We start from the raw sequence: 22,693 nt of genomic DNA on the forward strand, positions 1-22,693 counted from the left end.
ATTACCTTCAGCTAACTAAAGTTTCATTTAGTCCTCAGTGATGGGTAGCCATATTTTATAGCATATAAAAATCATATTTTTGAGTCATATTTTATAGAATTTGGGTTTTTTTCATACTCTGATATATATTTACTGATATCTTAAAATACAGGTATTTTCTGTGGATGTGCCTACATGTGTTTATGGATGAATGGACAGATGAATGAATGAATATGTCCGGCAGATCATTTAAGGCTAGTTAAGGCTAGCATGTGAGATTAGGCAATACCACTCTATACCCTATACCCTACACCATCTACAAGACCCCCATGAAGGTTAGACAGGTGAGTTTCCTGACTTGGAAAATATTCTGAGAGATTTTAAACCATTTTGTCATGCTCAGGGATACTGACCAACACATATGTCTAAACATACCCCTTGCTTCACACAGGGTTCAGAAACCCTACGGAAAGGGAGTGGAATCCAGTTCAGAACTCCAGTTCAGACATGTAGAAATTGGACTTTCGGACTGTGACCCTCAAAGAAAGACTGAAAGGAGGGGTGGTAGAATCTTCTCGTAGAACTAGCTAGACTGAGCCTGGGGACTTGAGACTGTCCCAACAGAGCAGTATTCTAGAGGCTGGTGTTGGCTACCTTGGCCTCCAGCCCCTTCAGAGACATCACATGTGCCTGGGGAGAGGAGGGTCATGGTATAAAGAAAAGAAAAGAAAGAACTTTTCACCAGGAGCCATGGGATTTGTCTTGATGACCCTTTCCCCCTTGGGAGGGCAGCAGAAAGTAATAGGGTCACTAAAACAGATGGAACACTTTTGCTGCCTCTGATTAAATGTGAGCTTAACAGCCTCTCAACCCTATGGGGACTTCTGAAACTTGGGTCACACTTGTCACATGTAAGTGTGTATATGTGCTTAGCTACTAATTCAACAATTCTATATTTAGTTCATTTCACAGTATCATTTCACTTATTCTTAAATTATCTCTCTTTTTTAAAAAATAATAAGCTGAAAACAAACCAAACTTAGTTATAGATTTGTCAAGCCTGCATCAGAATCACTTGGAAGGCTTATTAAATGCATGGAAGGGGAGGGTCCATACTTGATCGAAGTGGGAATATTTACATTACCTTCAGCTAACTACAGTTTCATTTAGTCCTTATTCTTATTCTCTGACCCCATGTTCAGAGTTTCTGATTCAGTAGATCTAAGGTGGGCTCAAGAATTTGTATTTATTTCTTTTCTTTTTTTTTTTAAAGTAGGCTTCCCACCTAGCCCAGAGCCCAACTTGAAGCTTGAACTCATGACTCTGAGATCAAAACCTGTGCTGAGATCAAGAGTCAGACACTTAACTGAATAGGCCACCCAAGTGGCCCAAGAATTTGTATTTTTTTTTTAAATTTTTTAACATTTATTCATTTTTGAGAGACAGAGAGAGACAGAGTGTGAGTGGGGGAGGGGCAGAGAGAGAGAGAGAGACACAGAATCTGAAGCAGGCTCCAGGCTTCGAGCTGTCAGCACATGGCCTGACGTGGGGCTCGCATTCATGAACTAAGAGATCGTGACCTGAGGCGAAGTCAGACACTTAACTGACTGAGCCCCTAAGTGCCCCAAGAATTTGTATTTCTAATAAGTTCTTTGGAGATACTGATGCTGCTGGTTAGGGACCATACTTTAAGACTCACTGCTGTAGATAACCTTCTGAACCAGGCAGTCCTTCGCTGAAAATATTTGGGAAAATAGATTGTAACATGAGATAGTGACCTCTTCCAAAATATAGTATCTTGCTTGTCTCAACAAGGTGCATTCCTGGCTAGGCAACCCTTGTAAGATTTCCCAAAGGTTTTTACATCTAGTAATAACAGGTCTAAGAAGACTCTTTGTACCTTCCCTCAAATCCTTTGTTTGACTCAAACCTTACAGAACCATATAAAATGGATATTTTTAGGAGTGTTCCAGCTTCAAACTCAATCACCTTATATAAAAACCAAGAACACTTGATATTTTTGCAATTCCTGGTATTTGAAGCCCATTATCCAGGGGATCCCTTTCCTGGCATCAAGATTTATTGGATAAGAATGATCAATTTGAACAAAAAAATCAGAGGAAATGAAATCAATAATCTTACAGAAACCTTGCCACAGTTTCTGACCTCCAAATCTAGATGCATCATGTGATGCATGGTTTAATGCGTATTTTGAAAACAGAATGTTTAAAATTAGAACTCTCCAAGAATATCCTGGACATATGATTATCTTACATATGGGAGTTATTCACTTATTTATTTTTTAATAAATATTCATTGAGTCTCATGCCAGGGATGGGGCTAGGTACTGTGGATGTAACAATAAATAAGGACTAAGCAGGACTGTGTCAAGGTTGAAGCATATTCTGGAGCCAGATTGCCTGGATTCAAATTTCAACTCTGTCACTTATTAGCTTGTCAAGTTACTTAATCACTTTGTGCCTCAGTTACCTCATCTGTAAAATGGGAATAAAAATTGCATCTATCCACTAAGAGAGAAGTAAGAATTAAATGAGTTAACATTTGTAAAAAGCAGTGAATACAATCTGGCACTTCATATGTGTTTTATAAATGTTGTCAAATAAACACACCAGTCTTTGTCTTTGACGAGCTCACAGTAGTGGGAAGGAAAGAGTGACATGTAAAGAAGCAAATTACAATATATGTAATAAATGCTAGGAAGACATATAGTGAAGCGCGTGACTTTTCTTTGCTACATGACAGACTATGGGGTCTCTCTCTGGAGTCTGGAGGGCATGTGCTCTGGAGGACATGTGACATATAGAGCTTCCCTCTGTAGAACCACGCTGGAGAGAATCCAGCAAATTTTTATCCTTCCTTTTTATAGCTGCTACCATGAATACAACCTCCACTATGCTAATGTATAATTACCACAAATGGTTTTCCAAAACCTTTCTATCAAATTTAAATGATAGTGAAACTTGTTTAGGAGACCACCTGCTTGAACTTTACTGGGTGCAGGTGCAGTTTATGTGAAAACAGGATTGGGCAACCGTTCTGCAGTTTCTGCAGTTGGAGCCCTGGGTGGGGCACCATGTGAATTAGATGTGGCAATAACCTATAGAAGTGAGGTGGCCAACTTATGCCAGTTTTCATGCGACGTTCCCAGTGTAGGGGTTGAAGCCAGGCACCCCAAGATGAGCCACTTTGGCATGAAGATTATTTTGAGCTGAAAGCAATCGAGACTCTATGAGCTCAAGAGAAAATTTTGCCCCTCCCTTAAGTACATAGAAGAATCTAAATTGGGGGTCTTTCCTAGAATAAGGGTTATCACCAGAGATAATTTTTATCTGCATGACCCATCTGTAAGGCAGGCAAACATCTAATTACCAAACATCGGCTCTTCTTCTAATTGCCCTGTGAAGTGCATTTCTTTCCTCTGGAGTCCCAGACCCCTACCTCCTTCTCCTTAGTTCAGGATAATATATATACCTTTATGTCTGTCTTTGGAATTTCCATGTCTTTGTAGATTCCCCAAATGCACACTATTAAATTTTATTTTCTCCCATTTATCTGTCTCATGTCAATTTGATTCTTAGTCCAGCTAGAAGAACGACTCTTGAATGGGACAGAAATTCTTGCTCCCTCACATCAGTTTTAAAATAGTAGGTTCCACTTCCCAGAACCCTCTCTGTCTTGGACAAACATTTCAAATCATTACAATATTTTGATAGGAAATGAAAGCTTTAAAAAAGAAATACAAGGGGTGCCTGTGTGGCTCAGTTTGTTAAGTGTCCAACTTCAACTCAGGTCATGATCTCATGGTTCATGGGTTCAAGCCCCACATTGGGCTCTGTGTTGTCAGCACAGAGCCTGCTTCAGATCCTCTGTCTTCCTCTCTCTCTGCCCCTTCCCCACTTGCTTTCTCTCTCTCTCTCTCTCTTTCTCTCTCTCTCAAAAATAAAATTAAGGGCGCCTGGGTGGCTCAGTCAGTTGAGTGTCCGACTTCGGCTCAGGTCATGATCTCATGGTTTGTGAGTTCGAGCCCCACGTTGGGCTCTGTGCTGACAGCTCAGAGCCTGGAGCCTGCTTCAGATTCTGTGTCTCCCTCTCTCTGCCCTTTCCCCGCTCATGCTCTGTCTCTCTCTGTCTCTCAAAAATGAATAAGCATTAAAAAAATGTTTTAATAAAATTAAATTAAAAAAATAAAAAAGAAATACAAAACTGATGGAATGTTATATGTCAATTGTATCTCAATAAAAAAATAAATTAAAAAGTGCATGTTGCCAAAGTACAATTTCAGACTTCAAGAAGAAAAAGAAAGAAAGAAAGAAAGAAAGAAAGAAAGAAAGAAAGAACGAAAAGAAAAGATATAATTATTGGGTCCCTTGGATGGGTGATGGGAAAGTACAGTAGAAATCAACAGACATTTACTGACTTTCTATTGAGGAGACACACGTGTGTTCCTGTGCCTGATAAGCTACAGTCTGATTCGGGGAACAGGAAATAAACTGGTATAAAGTTAAATCAAAATATATTCACATATCACTTCAAGACAGTAAGAGAAATGATGTTACCCAATGGCTAATGGCCAAATGAGTTTTCTATTCTAGAAATGCTTTGGGAATGGAGGCGAGAGGACAAGAGGAGCCCTCTTGGGGGCTGCAGCATTCATGGGAAATTCCACAGTCTGGTTCTACTTCACAGTGTTTCAGGAGAACTGGTGGGGTTTTGATACACAGAGATGCAGGGGGAGCCATTACCCACAGATGGCAGAGGCAAACCCACAGGAGTGGAGAAGCAAAAGGCAAATCCAGGGGGTGGGAGGCAGTGAAGGGACAGGAGGAGACAGAGGAGGAGACATGCAGCAGGATGAAGTTAGTTGTCACACAAAATTCTGCAGTAACATGCACTGCTTTTAAGCTTCAATTAGAAGATCATTTGTCAAAAGACCATTCTCCTTGTGTGAAGAAATACTACCTTTCCCCCTAAATCAATTTTTAAACCCTAAATACAGTATGAGTATAGTAGCTCTTTGTTTGGGTAATCTAGTGTTGGATAACAAACCACTGGAAAACTTTCTGTGAGCTTCCTCACAGTGTGGTGGTCTCAGAGTGGTCAGCCTTCTTACCACATGGCAGCTGGCTTCTCCCAGAGGGTGAAGTGTGAAAGCAAAAGCTTCCAGGCCTTCTTAAGTTCTAGGCCTCAGATTGGCTCAACATCACTTCTGCCTCATTCTAGTGGTTAAAGCAGGTCACAGAGCCATCAAGAATCAAGGAGAGGGTATGAATGCCGGGAACATGGCTCATGGGCAGTTACCAACACACAGCCTGCCATACTCCCCCTTAGGCTTCTATTGTAAGGCTCTTCAGTCAAAAACCTCTTTCACAGAACAGAGGTTTTATTTAACATTTAAGTTTATGCACCTCTGCTTAGAGGAAGAAGGCAGCCAGCAATTTCCCCCAGGGAGGACAAAACCTAAACAGGAAATTAGGTCTATTGAGTCCTAAAAGGGACAGCTGTGTAAAGACTGATCAAAGCCCTGAAGCTGGGTAGGAGCCCAAGACCAGGACAGAGTATCCGGAAAGGGAATCCAGTGTTTAGATTTGAACCATGGGGTTCCTGTTCACATCTGCAGGGAAAGGTACCGCAAGCAGAGAATTCGCCTTAGTCATCCACAGAGCCCTGGCTGCTGTACCACTGGACATTTGAGAGCTCCCAGGTGTGAAGTCAGACTGCACAAGATTTGAGGCTAGAAGAGTTTTCTCTTGGTTCCTCTTGGTTTCCTGAGTCAGTTGATGCCAGGTGAATGTTTTCCATGTGTCATACTGCAGAATTTTATAAGATTATTGACAATAACATTTTGCACTGGCTCTTTTCTTTTTGCCTTCCTCCTCCACCCCCTCCCCTTTTATTCAAGATACCAGGTGCAGAGTTGAGTTAAACAAACACCAATCTCAGAATACATTCTCATCAGTAGTCTGTACAGGGCCCTTCTCTTTTTTTAAATTTACTTTTCCCCACCCACACCAGCCGTTTCCTTTGCTTAATTGTAGGCCTCCCACTCTGATGTGATGTAGATATGCTCCCGAATACACATATATCCTTGAAACATATGTAGGGCTGTGTGTTTGTGCTTAATATACACAAGCAAGGACGCGGGAGGGGAAAATATTAAGGCGTCTGCCAGGTGAGCCCTTTCCCCTTTTGAGCTTTGCAGATGTCCTACTCAACTTCCTCTTCCATCTCACCAGTCTAAACTTTGCCATTCACCCACTCCCATCCATTCACCTGAGAGTCTCAGAAAAGTAACTGACCATAGTTACTGAACTGAACATACCAACGTTTGCAGTAAAATAAAAGTTTATCAGTGAGGAAGAAGGGGGAAAAGGCTTTGGGTAGACATGTACCTACTTCTGTAGGAATGAAGAAGGGACTGGCAGAGGTTTCCTGGTCTCTGGGGTCCCTGTGCAGGGACAGAGGCAAGGAAACAGGAAGGCTGGAGAAAGGATGCTGGCTTGGCCTCATTTCATCTGCATTCACTTCCTTAGGAGCAGAGATCATAAAAAGTGACCACAGAAGACATTCACTAGAGGGAACATGTCCAGATGATCTTGGGATAATTTTAGATGCAAGGGAAGAGTGGGGAAGTGGTAGGATGGACAACCCTGTGAACATGAACTACAAGTGAGGAGAGGGGGGATTTCCCTTCACATTTCTCTTGCCTACACTGAAAAATATCCCTTGAATGTTGTTTAAGTGAAACTGCTTATAAATTAAATCAAAATTTAAAGGTAATAAAGAAATTTTTGATGAATACTTTGTAAAAAATTCACCATGTAAGCCCACGTGAAGGAGAAAATAACTAAACATTGCAAGGTGCTAAACTAAAAAAAATACATATATATGAAAATCTCTCATGCATTAAATATCCACATATGTATGACACGTTTAAAGATTGTGATTGTGATGGCTCATTTTATGTGTCCACTTGACTGGCTTTGGTTGCTGGGATTAAACATATTTCTGGGTGTGTCTGGGTGTTTCTGGATGAGATCAGCATTTGAGTTCGTGAACTCAGTAAATTGATTGCTTTCCCCAGTGTGTGTGAATGTCAACCAATCCATTGAGGGCCTGAATAGGACAAAAGGCTGAGGAAGGAGGAATTTGCTTTTTATTTTTTCTGCCTCACCGATTAAGCTGGGACATCTCATTTCACCTTCTCCTGTCCATGGACTGGATTTTACGTCATTGGTTCCCCTGGGTCTAGGCCTTTGGACTCAGACTAAATGATGCCACTGGCTTTCAGTCTCCAGCTTGTAGACAACTCTGTAATGATGTGAGCTAATTCTTCATAAGAAAATTCCACAAATCTATATCTATATAAATATCTATCTTATTGGTTTTGTTTCTCTGGAGAACTTTAATACAGTGGTATTTGGGGGAAACTGCTGATATTTTCATTATCCTGATTCTGAGATACCATTTCCAACATTACAAATGACTTTTGATTTCTTTTCAATATTTTTTCAGTCGTGACATTAGTGTGGATTTATTATTTATTTATTTGAGAGACAGAGAATGAGCAGGGGCGGGGCAGAAAGAAAGAGGGGAACAGAGGATCCAAAGCAGGCTCTGTGCTGAAAGCATGTGGGGCTCGAACCCACGAAACATGAGTTCATGACCTGAGCCGAAGTTGGACACTCAACAGCCACCCAGATGCCTCAGTGTGGACTTATTCTTACACACTTATTTCTTGCACCTGTAGTTGTCTCTCAGGCACAGTGGAGGGACATTTCACCCTGGTGTGGTTTCTCCCCCTGTGAAAACTGCCAAGGGGAATCCTTGGGGGCACACTAACCCACTGCATTTCAAACTCTAGCACCAAAGTCCTGCTAACCCTATATTGAGATAAAGTGGTGATAGACACTCAAAAAGCATTTACTTGGCTCCTGCCAAGAGCTACTTTACCATGCTAACCAAATGGCTGAGCAGTTGATAGAGCCATTGGCAGAAAGGGTGAAGATCATAGAGGAAGTAGAGGTAGGAAGTTATATCTCTCAAATCTTCTTCCTGACTCCATTTCATTTTGAGATGCTAAATTTCCAAAGACTCTTAAGTTACCCAATGACTGCATACTTGTTTCTAAGCTACACCAAGGAGGTACATAACTTGTTCAGTAATTGGACAGAAGCACAGCTGAGATGAACATAGAGACAGATCCTCTTCACCTCATTTGAGAAGACAGTTAAATGAGGACAACAGTGGACTGCTCTGGCAGTCCATCCTTTCAGGAAATTCTGAGATACACCTTCAGATCCTGCCTGTCACAGCCTTTTCCAGAGCCATCAGTATTTCTTTGCTTGGAGAGTGAGAGCTACTTCTTGCAGTAATTGGATTTGATTCAACAATATCTTCTCATCAGAAAACCCAAGTCTCTAAGTTGCTAGCCTCTACCAAATCCATTGGGCTCCAACAAGTCTGTCTTTTCTCATTGCTCTTGGCAATTGGGTGTACATGTCTAATTTCTTTAAGCCAATTTATATGTATCACAGTCTCATAATTACATAGTTCTCTGCATCCCAAGCCCAGGAAACAATTTAGAGAGTTAGCACATGCCCCAGGGTTTACTTCCACTGTAGTCCAACTCAGTTCTCTTCTTTTCCTTAGAAAAGCATCAACTAGGGGCACCTGGGTGGCTGTCGGTTGAGTGTCCGACTTCGGCTCAGGTCATGATCTCACGGTCTGTGGGTTCAAGCCCCACGTCAGGCTCTGCGCTGACAGCTCAGAGCCTGGAGCCTGCTTCAGATTCTGTGTCTCCCTCTCTCTCTGACCCTCCCCTGTTCATGCTCTGTCTCTCTCTGTCTTAAAAAATGCTTAAAGAAAAGCATCAACTAGAGGTGCCTGGCTGACTCTGTTGGAGGAGTGTGTGACTCTTGATCTTGGGGTCATGAGTCCAAGCCCCACGTTGGATGTAGAGATTATTTAGAAAAATAAACTAAAAGAAAGAAAGAAAGAAAGAAAGAAAGAAAGAAAGAAAAGAAAAGAAAAGAAAAGAAAAGAAAAAAGAAAAGAAAAGAAAAGAAAAGAAAAGAACATATTAATCTAAGACAGAAAACCACTGCCAAGCAGGCCAGGGCAATTCCTATAGTGCCAATGACTATGGTGAGGAAGGGAGAGGGGAAGGGGCAGTCATCTCTATTCTCCTTTTCCAGTCTTCCGGGGTCCAGAACCAAATTCTATTCTTGCAGAGGTACAGTAGGCCAGAGGCAGAACTACAAAGTCTGCAAACAATCTGTATCCCAGATTTTTCTATTCTGTCTCTTTGCTGTACTCCTGGAGCTTCTTTCTCAAGGTACCTGTTACTCTCTTCTTCTCCACCTTTACCAACTTTTATTTAAAAAATTCCTTAACTCAGGGCACCTGGGTGGTTCAGTCAGTTGAGTGTCCAGCTCTTGATTTTGGCTCAGGTCATAATCTCACAGTTTGTGGGTTGGAGCCCCATGTTGGGTTTCACACTGGCAGCCCAGAGCCTGCTTGGGAATCTCTCTCTTTCTCTCTCTCAAAATAAATAAATAAAGTAAAAAAAATTCCTTAACTCTTTTGGTCACTCCAAGCATTGGTAGCAACTCAAAATATTATTTCTCTGAAATGTGTCTCCATGTTAGCAAGGATCAAAGTCTCAAGTTAAAGGAATGGAGTATTGACAATTGAATAACAGGCATCACCCAGCAGAAACAGATGGGAAGGATTTCCAAAGGGCTGCTTGAGTCATAAAATCACACCTTGGAGGCAAAGGTATAATTCACCTGCACTAAAACCAGCCCTATCTTCAGGCTTTGGGGCAAAAATGCCTGACTTTGCTTTAGGTTAGATCCTGCACTGATTCCCCAGCTACTAAAGAGCTACTTCTTGCAGTAATTGGAACCTTAGAATTGTAACCTTATAATTTCCAGTGATTAATAAACAAAGGTGTCTACTGGGGTTTTCCACAGGCTGCCTCCCCCTTACCTTCATCATCTCTTCATCTCCAATACAAATGAAGTCCTGGATAAATGAATGCAACTCATGGATTTGTTTCCCCAAGGGAGTTTGTCATCATCGAATATGAAGCTCAGCTAGGCATCAAAATGATGAATCTGCTGAACATATACTGCTCTGTATTTCAAGCCCTGGGATAAGTGCTGGAGAGTCAGAGATGAAAAGACATGGTCCCTACCACAAGGAGTGTATAGTCTACTAGGTAGACAGATACGTGAACAGGTAAAACCTATGATAGCCTGTGATGGTTCATATTATGTGTCAACTTGACTGAGCCATAGGGTGTCCAGATATTTGGTTAAACATTATTTTTGGGTCTGTGAAGGTGTTTCTGTAAGAAAATAACATTTGAATTAGTAGACTGAGTAAAGCACACTGCTCTCCCCAATGATAGTGGACCTCTTCAAATCACTGAAGGTTTAGATAGAACAAAGGCTGAGTGGAAGGGAGAATTTGCTTTCTGCCTGTCCTTGAGCTGGGACATTGGTCTTCTCCTGCCTGTGGACTTGGATTGGAACTTACACCATCAGCTTTTCTGGTTCTTAGGCCTTTAGACTCAGGCAGGAACTGTACCATTACCATTGACTCTCCTGGGTCTCCAGTTTGTGGACTGCAGATCTTAGATTTCTCAGGCTCCATAATCACATAAGGTATATACAGTTTCTTTGGTTGTTGGTTCTGTTTCTCTGGAGAACTCAGACTAATATATAGCACATCCCCCAAATTTTTGTATACATTCTAGGGTGTGCAGGCAACAAAACTTTTCTAATTTTTGCTTTAAACTTAACTTTTAGCTTTAAGCCTCCATTCTCGTGGGTTGCAGAAATATAATCTCTTTCTTAAATGTTTATTTTTGAGAGAGAGAAAGCATGAGGTGGGGAGGGGCACAGAGGAAGGGGGACAGAGGATCCAAAGTGGGCTCCGTGCTGACAGCAGAGAGCCCGATGCAGGACTTGAACTCATGAACCATGACATCATAAGCTGAAGTCAGATGCTTAACTGACTGAGCCACCCAGTTGCTCCCAGAAATGTAATCTTAATCAAGCCTTTCCAGTCAGTCAGACCCTTGTCTCTTTCTACTTCTCTCTAGGGATGCATCTCAAATCTGAGGGCTAAGTGTCTGGGACTCAATGGCCATATTCTACTTGGTTTTGGTTGTTCTTCACCTTTCCCACTGGAATTTCCTGAGGTGATTTTATTTTCTCATCAGTTCGTTGATCAGAAGGTCCAGGCAATTATCTGTTTTTTCTTTGTAATCATAAGACTTTCTCTCATCTGCTCTCTCAGTTACCTTCACATCTCTTCCAGGGCATGGGAAATATTTGGCTCTTATTCAACTGACTCTATGGCTCTGGGAAAGTCAGTGGGGCTGCCTCAGGTGCTCTTGGTTTCAAAGCACCCTCAAGCCATTTATACTCTGTGCCCACTCCATGCTGGGTGCAGTCAGGTCCTAGGACACTGGTGTTTAGGAACAAGTTCCCTCTCCTCTGGGAGACCCCAACCAATGTGGAGGTTCTATTATTTCTCCTCACTCCATGCTCACAGAGAAGCCTACAGAAGACTGAGAAGTGAGCAGAGAGATAGAAAGATAATTGAAGTGAGCAGAGACATGAAGGAGGACAGTGGGGACATGAAGGAGACACATGGGAACATGAAGGAGATACATTCCCACTATTGAGGAACTCACAATCCACTGAACCAGCTAGATCAGGAGGAAAATGCATCACAAGTTACAAGGAAGGTGTAGTCTGAGCCAAAGAAAAGATCTAGGGGTTTACTGGTTTTTCCACTTTTGCACAATTCTTCTCCAAAGGCTTGAATTCTCTTTCTATAAAACAGGCAACCATGAGATTATCTTATTATATATAATAAGATAATTACATACAATATAATTAGCAGGGTTGTTTTCTTAGATGAATGAAGTTATGTCTATCGGATTCTTTGAAGTCATAGGGAAACAGGCATTCTCATTTTCTTTCTCATCATTTTTCCATCATCTGTAAAATTAATAGCTTTCAACATTTGTTAACTTCACAATGGTCTGAAAAATAAAACTAGATATTAAATTTCTTGACCTCTAGATATAACCTCTGAGGAACAAGTTTCAAATGACCACCATCATTCAGCCACCCATATCAAATGTGTTCAAATTCTTTTTCACATATTGAAAGAATCAAATTTTAACAAATACAATGCTCATGCCCACATTTTAAATATGAGAAATCCACACTACTCTTTGCATAGCATTGTTTTTTAGTCCTGAAGCTTCTAGAACTTACCTATTTTTAGAAAATATTGCCACATGTGCAAAATGCTTTTCTTGGTGCTAATAAAATATTTAGTAATATCACCTGCCTGAACTTATTCAATAATTTAGCAGGTCCATCTAAAGAAATCTGGACATTGTCCTAAGGCCTGTAGTATAAAACTGTCTGACCACTTTTTGAGGAAAATTCTGAGAAGTACGCAGGAACCAGAGAGAAACACGTGAGTATAGCTCTCCCCCACCACCCCCACCCCCAATTTCCCACCCGGGTTTTAGTATGATGTAAGTAGGTATTTATAAAATGCTTATCATAGTATACTGTCCACTTAGTTCTGTATGTCAGCTTGCATCATTTCTGTTATTCAGAGGTGCATTTAGCTTTTCAGTGCATTGTATTATTTATAAATGGTGATTTTGCAATGGCATCATCACCTACATTTATGACCACTTGTCAATAAGAAATTGCTATTAGGCCTCTCTCTGCAGAGATGTCACTATTAGGCCTCTCTCTGCAGAGATGTCACTGTCATCATTTACATTTGGAAATGCAGTGCCACAATAGCCCTGATTAAATGGTGCTGAAGTGCTGAAAACAAATCCTACCAACCTAGAGATGAGTGGGCGGAATTAGCTTCGTCTTCTCTGAGAGGTTTAAGTGTTTGGTCACCAATTTGACAGACTAGAGGAGATAATGTGTTTGAATATACTTTGTGAACTACAAAGTGGTTCTGTAATTATTGTGGCAGTGATAAGGTAGTAGAATTCCGTTTTACCCTGTTTTCAATGTTTTGAAGATTACCTATCCTACAGTAAGTACTCACTGAATATTTGTTGAATGAATGGATGACTGAACGAAGAGATATAGATTGTCTTCCTATAGACCTTGTGAATTGTGGGCCAACAGGAGAAGGCCATTATGAAGACCAAATAGTGAAGTGAGGACTGATGAGAGGGAGCTAACTAGTGGAAGACAATTTGTCAGCAACCTGTGGCATACCCTTGCTATCGCTTTTGGGTAATTGGGAATTGGTGATAAGATACTATCCTCTTGCTCTGTGTTGTAAGAACATATTTTAGGCAAGACAGCCACCTGATATAACCATTGATTCAGTAATGATTCCCTTAGGCAGTGGTCAAGGTGCACTTGGCTTTTACCAAATGCCATGTTGTAAGGTCAGATTAGAACAAAGTTTTAACTTGCACTTAGGTGTACTATGTATTCTATTCTACTACATTTACATCTCATTTCATGCTTACATCTCTAGCTTAATATTTTCAAATTTCATATATGTGTACTTCTTTTCTTTTTTTATACTTATAAAACTTTTTTTATGTTTATTTATTTACTTTGAGAGAGAGAGTGTGTGTGTGAGCAAGCAAGGGAGGGGAAGACAGAAAGGGAGAGAGAGAGAATCCTAACCAGACTCTGCACCGACAGTGCAAAGCCCAATGTGGGGCTTGATCTCACAACCTGGGATCATGACCGGAGCTGAAATCAAGGGTCGGACACTTAACCAACTGAGCCACCCAGGTACTCCGATATACCTGTAAAACTTTTAATGTAATACATGCTCTTTCATAAGTGGGTTTGTTTAACTTAACCAACTCATTTACTGTAATAGAGAAAGGCCTTGACCTTTGGAGTTAAGGATGGAAGGAGGAGAGAGATCTTCCTGTACCCTAATGTCAGGGCTAAACTGTCCTATGAAGGTTATGAGCCACACCGAGATGGCTAAGAGGGTAAGAAAATAATGGGTACTTTGGGCTTGAACTGTAATTATAAACTGTCCCTAACACATCTGAAATAGCAAAAGGAAAACACACTTTTACAACCTTAAGCAGATAAAGGATGAGGGGTAGAAAGTTCTCCTTAGGAGCAAACTATTCTTTTTTTTTTTTTTTTTTCTGTGAATTTCATGTAGGGCAACAGGCTGTATTTAAATTATTTATAGTTGTGTAACAACGCACTCTCTCTTTTTTTTAATGTTTATTTATTTTTGAGAGAGAGAAAGACAGAGTGCCAACAGGGAGGAGTAGAGAGAGAGGGAGACACAGAATCCAAAGCAGGCTCCAGGCTCCAAGAGTTCTGCACAGAGCCTGACATGGGGCTTAAACTCACAAACTGCCAGATCATGACCTGAGCTGAAGTAGGACCCTTAACCAACTGAGCCACCCAGACGCCCCAACAATGCATTCTAAAAAATTATGGTTTGGTGCCACTCAAGCATCTGCAGTCAGATAGTGACCTGGCTGGAACCTTCAAGATGGCATTATTCATATGTCTGGAGCCCCTGGCAGATTTGACTGGAAGGCTGGGACCTCTATCTGCATGACCTCTCTATGTGGTCTCTTCAGGAGGGTAGCCTAACTTCTTATGTGGTAGCTCAGAGCTTCCAAAAGTTCAAGTAGAAGCTTTTAGGTCTTCTGTATGCTTAGGCCTAGATTTGGCACAATGTCACTTCTGGCACATTCTATTGGATATGTGGGTCATGGGGTTAGCTCAGATTTCATGTGAGAGAGGACTACACAAGTATTTAATATCAGGAGGTATGGTTCTTTGAGGCCTATCTTCAGAGACTGGCCACCACATCTTCTAGAATGGATGGTTTTGATATGTGTGGCTCCAAGGAGCTAAACTGCCATGAATGATCATGTGTATGGGATAGACAGTATATCATTTTTAATGTTTGGCAAAGGTATGCATGTGCATTGCTGTGCAAACAGGCGATCAGGACACAAGACTCTGAAAAAAGATGGAGGATTGTTCTCTTGAATGAAAGGAGATTATAAAAAGACAAATGGATTGGGTTTGTTATGCCTGACCTGGAGCTAGATTGTGATCCTACAGAATACTGAATTACCTGGACCTCCTAAGAAGCTATTTACCCAGATGAGGCAAGTTTAGCTCTGTAGTTGGTAATGGGACATTTATATTGTCAATCAGTCTGGGGAAAAGGTAGGTCCTGGAACATAAGACAAGGCTGCTGGAAGGGGGCTTTATACAGGTGCAATTGGGGCAGTTCCTTCCTCTACTTGGGCCTGGATTTTTGGCAAAGAACATGTACCCAAAGACTCACTCATGGGGTCAGGAGAGAAGTAAAGTTTAGTGGCCTAACTATGTGATTGCAGGCTGGGGTTTAAGCAAAGCTGTGCTCCACAAGGGAGTTGTGTGGAAGGCTCAAGGCCTGTGAAGATTCTAGGCCTATGTTGCAATTCCCTCAAGTTAACCACCAGCTTCCAGAAAATCTTTGTTAAACACCACAGCCTGGTTTCAGTTAGTACTCTGTAGAAATGATGGGACTCTGCCTGGTTGGGATGAAACAATTCAAGGGAAAGTAGTAACAACCAGAAGGAGGGCATTTTAGGATCCTTGGGGGGAAGGATCTGGCAGAGCAAATGGTAGCCCAAGATGGTTCAGAGATGGACTGACCATTGCTGAGGAGGTGTGGGACCAAGGGATGGACTTTGGAAGCAAGTCAAAATTTTCTAGAAATTTCCATGATATTTGGTGAGTATCAAAACTGGATTTCCTAAAGACAAACTAAATGAGGGCTTAAGATAATAGGGCAATGAGAAGGAAAAGTAGCATTATTTGTTGTCTCTGGTGGAAAAGGCGTAGGCCCACGCATTTAGTTTTCAGGATACATAAGATCTATGTCTCACTGTCTGTCTATCTATCCATCTGTCTATCGTACATGTGTGTGTGTAAAGGGATTTAAGAATTCCTATGTTTACCCATAGTGATCATTCCTTGGCATGATTTTTTTCCCAAGTAATCTATGCCTATTGTGGGGCTTAAACTCAAGACCCCAAGATCTAGATCAAGAGTTGCATGCTCTACTGACTAAGCCAGCCAGGCACTCCAGGCAGGGTTCTTTTTTTTTTTTTTTTTTATTAAAAATTTTTTTTTTCATTTATTTATTCTGAGAGAGAGAGAGCACAGGCAGGGTAGGGGCAGAGAGAGAGAGGAGAAAGAGAATCCCAAGCAGGCTCCACACTGTCAGTGCAGAGCCAGATTCAGGGCTCAAACTCACGAACCACAAGATCATGACCTGAGCCTAAGGCAGATGCTTAGCCAACTGAGCCCCCCAGGCACCCTTCAGTAATGATTCTTTTAGATTACATTCACCATGCAACAATTTGACAGCCAAGAGGGACTTTGGCACAATCTATGAATACATGATATCTGTTGAAAGTTGTAGTTAGAGTTAGCCCTTAAGCTGACCAAAAACTATAGAGAGCAGACCACCTTGGATTTCTAGAGGTAAGCTCACCTAGTCCCAAATATACCTTCTAATCCTGCTCTGCTCACAAGAAAAGCCTACCGTTTGCATTTGCTATCATCATCTTTTTTGGCTTCTACCAGTACTGTATGCAGATGAATGCATGAGCTTTGTCTCTGGGCTGGCACTGACATCTGAGCTTGGCCACTTCATTTCATCCTATCATCTCATGGTATCCTTCCTGAGTTTTAGTGTTGTTTGCTTTATGTTCTGGTTCCATAGAGGCAATTGCTTCATTATGTGTGACAGATTCATGATGGAATATTTGATCACCATTATTATTTGCTTCATAGAGACTTAGTCCAGTGCATTTTCTTTGTCTACTATTTGGTTTCCTGCCTTCTTTCACTTTTTTTTCCTTAGAGGATCTTTGTAGAAGAATTCCTTGTACTGGTTTATTTTCTAATTTTCATCATTGCAGGAGATGAGTTTTGTCTTGATGAACTCTTTACTGAAAGTTTGTGTAGGGGAGTTATTCTTGATTTGGGGTTTTAAGTGAATTTGTTGAGTTTTGCTTCTCCCGAAGCAATGAAGGTAAGCAGCAGTGAAATTCTAGCAACCCAAAGATTCTTTTGTGCTCCTACAGAGACAGAATTCTTACAAACATGGCTAGCATCTGGTTCCTTGGAAGGCTCATCTTTGTCTTTTAATACCAAACAGGGTCCCAGGGAAATTCTTGGTACCAGTGAGGCATGCTTGCCCCAATATTGCGAACAAGCAAGTTAGGTTTCCTTCTATTTCAAGAGTTGCATCCAGCTCTGAGATACACAGTCACTGTGTTCTCTTGCTGTAGGTTTTTTTCTCTGCTTGCTCCCACATGCCCCTTTACTTAACCTTTATTGCTTTAGACAATCCTTTGAATGAAGTGGATACCTGGGGTTTTAGCTATCTCCTATTTTCTAAGAAAAAGAATTTTGTATCTTTGTTTCTCCAACTCTTTGTTGCTTTTGGCTGATTGCAATGAAGAGAAGAAGAGAAAAACTACCTTTATACCACCATGTTCAAGCCAGAAATAGAAACTCATGGACTTTCAAGTCATGGATTTGAATCTTGGCTCCACTATTTGTTGTGTGACCTTGGAAGGCTATTTAACTTTTTTGTTCTTCCATTTCCTCATCTTTAAAATGGCCATCTCTATAAGGACTGTTAAGAGAGTAAAATGAGGTGATGCTTGTAAGGCTCTCAGGACAATACCTGGCACCTAGTAGGTGCTCAATAAAGAGTAGTTATGACTATTAGCATCATGGCCACAAACTGGCTCTGTTTAACTTCTAGCCTGCAGTTATTTGGGTAAAATATTCTCCTAGATTAAAACAATCACCTTGAAGAGATCAGGGTTTCCAAAAATGTGTTCAATAGGACACTGTACAATAAATAGTTCCCAGATATGACTCAACAACAAAAGGAGAGGGTGGATTTCATGGACAAATAAGCCTAAGAAACTTCATGTACTGTAAATCCGCCCCTTTCAAAAATCACAAAGCACATACCTCTATGATGGTGTTGTAATAGGTCCCATCATGGAGGAATGCAATATGCATTATCATAGAGCACAGAGAGTGTTCTAACACATTTATGGGAGAGAGCCTCCCCCACACATGCAGGTAAATGTCTCAAAGGATGATGTCTCAAAGGCAACTCTCCTCCCACAGAGGGAAACTGCAGAACTTTAACCATTAAGTCTGGGAGTCCTTCTGGGATAAGAAAGGAAGTTGCTGTGCAGAAATACTCTCATTTCTTATTTTGGTAAGCATAGTACTTACCACATGCTGGTCACTGCTCTGTGCCTTCACATACACTAACTCATTGAATCTACAACTGCTTGCAGAGTTTATTCCCTTTTACAAACAAGGAAAGAATTCTTTTCCAAAGAATAGAGAAAGTGTTCCCTTCCCTGATAATAAGGATCTACATGAAGAGAGTTGTTGAAAGAGGAATGTTGCCTTTCTAGTGTGGGTGTGATGTTATTGGTTTAATTTATGTGCTCACTGGTAAAGGAACCAGTGTGTATGCAGCATACACTGGTAGAATATTGAAAGAAAAAAATCCTATAAGGACAACCTTGGTGCCACTGACTTTGCAATCTAGAGGCTTCAGCTACCTATCCCTTAATGCCCTTGATGTTTTGCAATAGGGGCAAGAAGCATCACTGGCCACATGATAATGCCTGTGTGTGTGTGTGTGTGTGTGTGTGTGTGTGTGTGTGTGTGTAGGACATCACAGTAGTCTTGGGATCAACACCTGGGAAAGGGAAGGAAAGGAAGCAGGATTGAACAAAGGGAGAAATAGAGTTGTGACGCAGACACAGAAAAAGGCTTCAAACCAACCCCACAGGGAAATCTGGATCTGAAATGATTCTGCAGAGTTGTCCCAAGTTGGAATGAGGGGTCAGGCCTTTACACCCCGTGTTGATTAGTCATTGAATGTGGGCTGTCCTTTAAAGAAGCTGACTTTGGGCAAGGCAGTTTTAATCATCAAAGGCAATCCCTAGACAGGGCTGATAGTTGAGCACTGTCTTCTTGCTACATTTCCAGCAGCTGGGAGACTAAGTCCTTCAATCCAGGAAGGAACTCGGGTGGTACATTTCTGGATAGGAAGTTTTAATGCACTGAATGTGAAGAGGTAATCTCCACACTTCAGGAGTGAGCTCCCTCCCAAGTGGTACCAAAGGGAACTGATGCTTTGTCCACCTCTTATTCATAGATCTAGTCAAGAGCACAAGACTTGTAGTCAACTGATTCTTTAGGCTTAAACCATAGGCTGATTTCTTTCTCAGCACTTTTTACTGAATCCTTGCCATGAGTGATGTTCCTGTCCACTTGAATGCAGAAGTCTCTGTGAATGGTGCCTGGCTTAGAATCTGCTGGATTGGTCTCCCTAAGCATCACTCACTCCATCTTCACCACATTTAGCCCTCCTAGACCATGGTCACCACCAGTCCTGAGTTCATGTATTTCACCAGCCCAGGGAAGAATGGGTAACCTTCCAGGTCATTGCAATGCTGCTTCCTCAGAGGCTTGAAGGAACACCATGGCCACAAAGTGGAATCCCTTCTGCTTGAAGAGCTTGATGATCTTACCCACCAGCCTATGCTGCATACAGACTGACTTGATGGAAATGAAGATGTGCTCCATGTTGGCCATGACAGAACTGGCAGGGCTCGAACTGGTTCAAGCGGAGGTAAAAGTTTTTAATTTTGATGAATGCCAGTGTATTTATTTTTTTCTTTTGTAGTTGTGTTTTTGTATATATAAGAAATCATTGCCAAATCCAAGGTCATGAAGATATGTACCTGTTTTCTTCTAGAAGTTTTATTTTTCTTATTTTTTTAAATGTTTATTCATTTTTGAGAGAGACAGAGACAGAGCATGAGTGGGGGGAGACAGAGAGAGAGGGAGACACAGAATCTGAAGAAGGCTGCAGGCTCAGAGCTGTCAGCACAGAGCTCGATGCAGGGCTTGAACCCACGAACCGTGAGATCATGACCTAAGTTGAAGTCAGATGCTCAACCGACTGAGCCATCCAGGTGTCCCAAAAGAGTTTTATAGTTTTAGGTCTTACATTCAGGTCTTTAATCAATTTTCAGTTAATATTTGTATATGGTATGATGTTGGCATTCAACTTCATTCTTTTGCATGTCAATATCCATTTGTCTCAGAATTATCTGGTGAAAAGACTGTTCTATTACCATTGAATTGTCTTGGCACCCTTGTTAAAAATCAACTGACCATAAATATAAGCATTTTTTCCTGGACTCCCAATTCAATTTCATTGATCTATGTATCTATTCTTATGTTAGTATTGCACTGTCTAGATTACTGAAGTTTGCAGCAGGTTTTTTTGTTTTTAATTCAAATTTCAGTTAGTTAACATACAGTATAATACCAGTTTCAGGTGTACAATACAGTGATTCAACACTTTCATGCAATGCTTGGTGCTCAACACAACAAGTGTACTCCTTAATCCCCATCACCTATTTCACCCATTCCCCCCACCCCCACGTCCCCTCTGATAACCACCAGTTTGTTTTCTATAGTTAAGAGTCTGTTTCTTGGTTTGCCTAAGTTTTTTCCCCCTTTGTTCATTTGTTTCTTAAATTCCACATATAAGTAAAATCATGTGGTATTTATCTTTCTCTAACTTATTTAGCTTAGCAGGATACTTCCTAGCTCCATCCACGTCCTTGCAAATGGCAAGATTTCATTATTTTTTATGGCTGAGTAAAATTCCATTGTATATATATATACACCACATCTTCCTTATCCATTCTTCAGTCTGTGGACACTGGGTCTGTTTCCGTGGTTTGGCTATTGTAGGTAATGCTGATATACATATATATATATATATATATATATATATATATATATATATATATATACACAAATATATATATATTTGTATTCTTTGGGTAAACACCTAGTTATGAAATTGATGGACTGTAGGCTAGTTCTATTTTTAACTTTTTGAGAAAACTCCATACTGTTTTCCAGAGTGACTGCACCAGTTTGCATTCCTACCAAAGTACAAGAGGGTTCCCCTTTCTCCATATTCTCACCAGCACCTGTTGTTTCTTGTGTTGTTGATTTTAGCTATTTTGACAGGTGTGAGGTGATATCTCATTGTAGTTTTGATTTGTATTTCACTGATGATGAGTGATGTTGAGCCCCTTTTCATGTGTCTGTTGGCTATCTATATGTCTTTGGAAAAATGTATATTCATGTTTTCTGCCCATTTTTAAACTGGATTATTCACTTTTGAGTGTGGAGATTTATAACTTCTTTATATATTTTGGATTCTAACCCTATCAGACATGTCCTTTGCAAATATATTCTCCCATTCCATAGGTTGTCCTTTAGTTTTGTTTATTGTTTCCTTTGCTGTGCAGAGATTTTATTTTGAGGAAGTTCCAAAAGTTTATTTCTGTTTTTCCCCCCCTTTCCTCAGGAGACATATATAGAAAGTGTAGTAAGTTTTTAAATCAGTGAGTCTTCTTTGTTCTTCTTTTTCAAGGTTGTTTGGCTATTTTGAGTCCTTTGAATTTCCACATGATCAGCTTATCAATTTCTGCAAGAGGGAGCCAGCGTTCTGACAGAGAATGGGTGGATTCTCTGTAGATCAATTTGGGGAGTACTGCCATCTTAACAGTATTAAGTGGTGTTGAATAGAGGTAGTAAGAGCAGACATCCTTGTCTTATTCCTAAACTTAGGGTGATAGCATTCAGTTTTTCACTATTAGATATTACTTTGCCTTTTTTTTTAAAAGTTTATTTATTTTGAGAGAGAGAGAGGGCATAAGCAGGGGAGGGGCAGAAAGAAAGAGAATCCCAAACAGGCCCCATGCTGCCAGTGTGGAGCCCAATGTGGGGCTCAAATCCATGAACCAGGAGATCATGACTTGAACCAAAATCAAGAGTCAGTCATTTAACCAACTGAGCTGACCAAGAGTCAGTCACTTAGCCGACTGCCCCTATTTTGCTTTTGTTTTTTTTAAAAAAGTTTATATATTTACTATATATAATATATATATAGTAAACTATATATTATATATAAATATATATAGTAAACTATATATTATATATATTATATATATATATAATATATATATAAAGATTATATATTTATAATCTCTATACCCAACATGGGACTTGAACTCACAACCCCAAGATCAAGAGTCGCATGCTCTTCCAACTGAGCCAGACAGGTGCCCCTGTCTTGCTTTTGACTGTAAGATAACAGAACACCCTGACTTAAACTGACTAAAACAATAAGAGATCTCACAGTGTCCCTGGAGGGTAAGTCTAGAGTTAGGATGGGCTCCAGTAATGGTGTGGTCCAGTTTCTCAATGATGTCCTCAAAAACTCAGGCTCTTTCCACTCCTCAACTATGCTGTCCTCAGCTTCATCCTAATGTAGACTTTCCTTAGGGTTTTAAGTTATCTGCCAGGATCATCAGAGTTACACAGCATTGTACACAGTTACACAGTTATTGAGGCTTACCTGGTGTACCTTAAAGAGGGGTATGAAAATGTCTCTCCCAACCACATACTCTTCCTCCTCTGCTCTGCTTGATTGGGTCAAATACCCAGTCAGGTTGCACACTTACCCCTGGATCAATAACAGTCAT

General features: G+C 40.7%; 1 pseudogene; it reads right to left on the bottom strand.

The window, feature by feature from the left end:
* Positions 1-19,262: 19,262 nt before the first annotated feature.
* LOC109275503 (nucleoside diphosphate kinase B-like) lies at positions 19,263-19,712 on the bottom strand (annotated as a pseudogene).
* Positions 19,713-22,693: the final 2,981 nt, after the last annotated feature.

This window comes from Panthera pardus, unplaced genomic scaffold, assembly GCF_024362965.1.
Source record: "Panthera pardus isolate Hobbes unplaced genomic scaffold, ASM2436296v1 HiC_scaffold_13, whole genome shotgun sequence".
Lineage (NCBI taxonomy): Eukaryota > Metazoa > Chordata > Mammalia > Carnivora > Felidae > Panthera > Panthera pardus.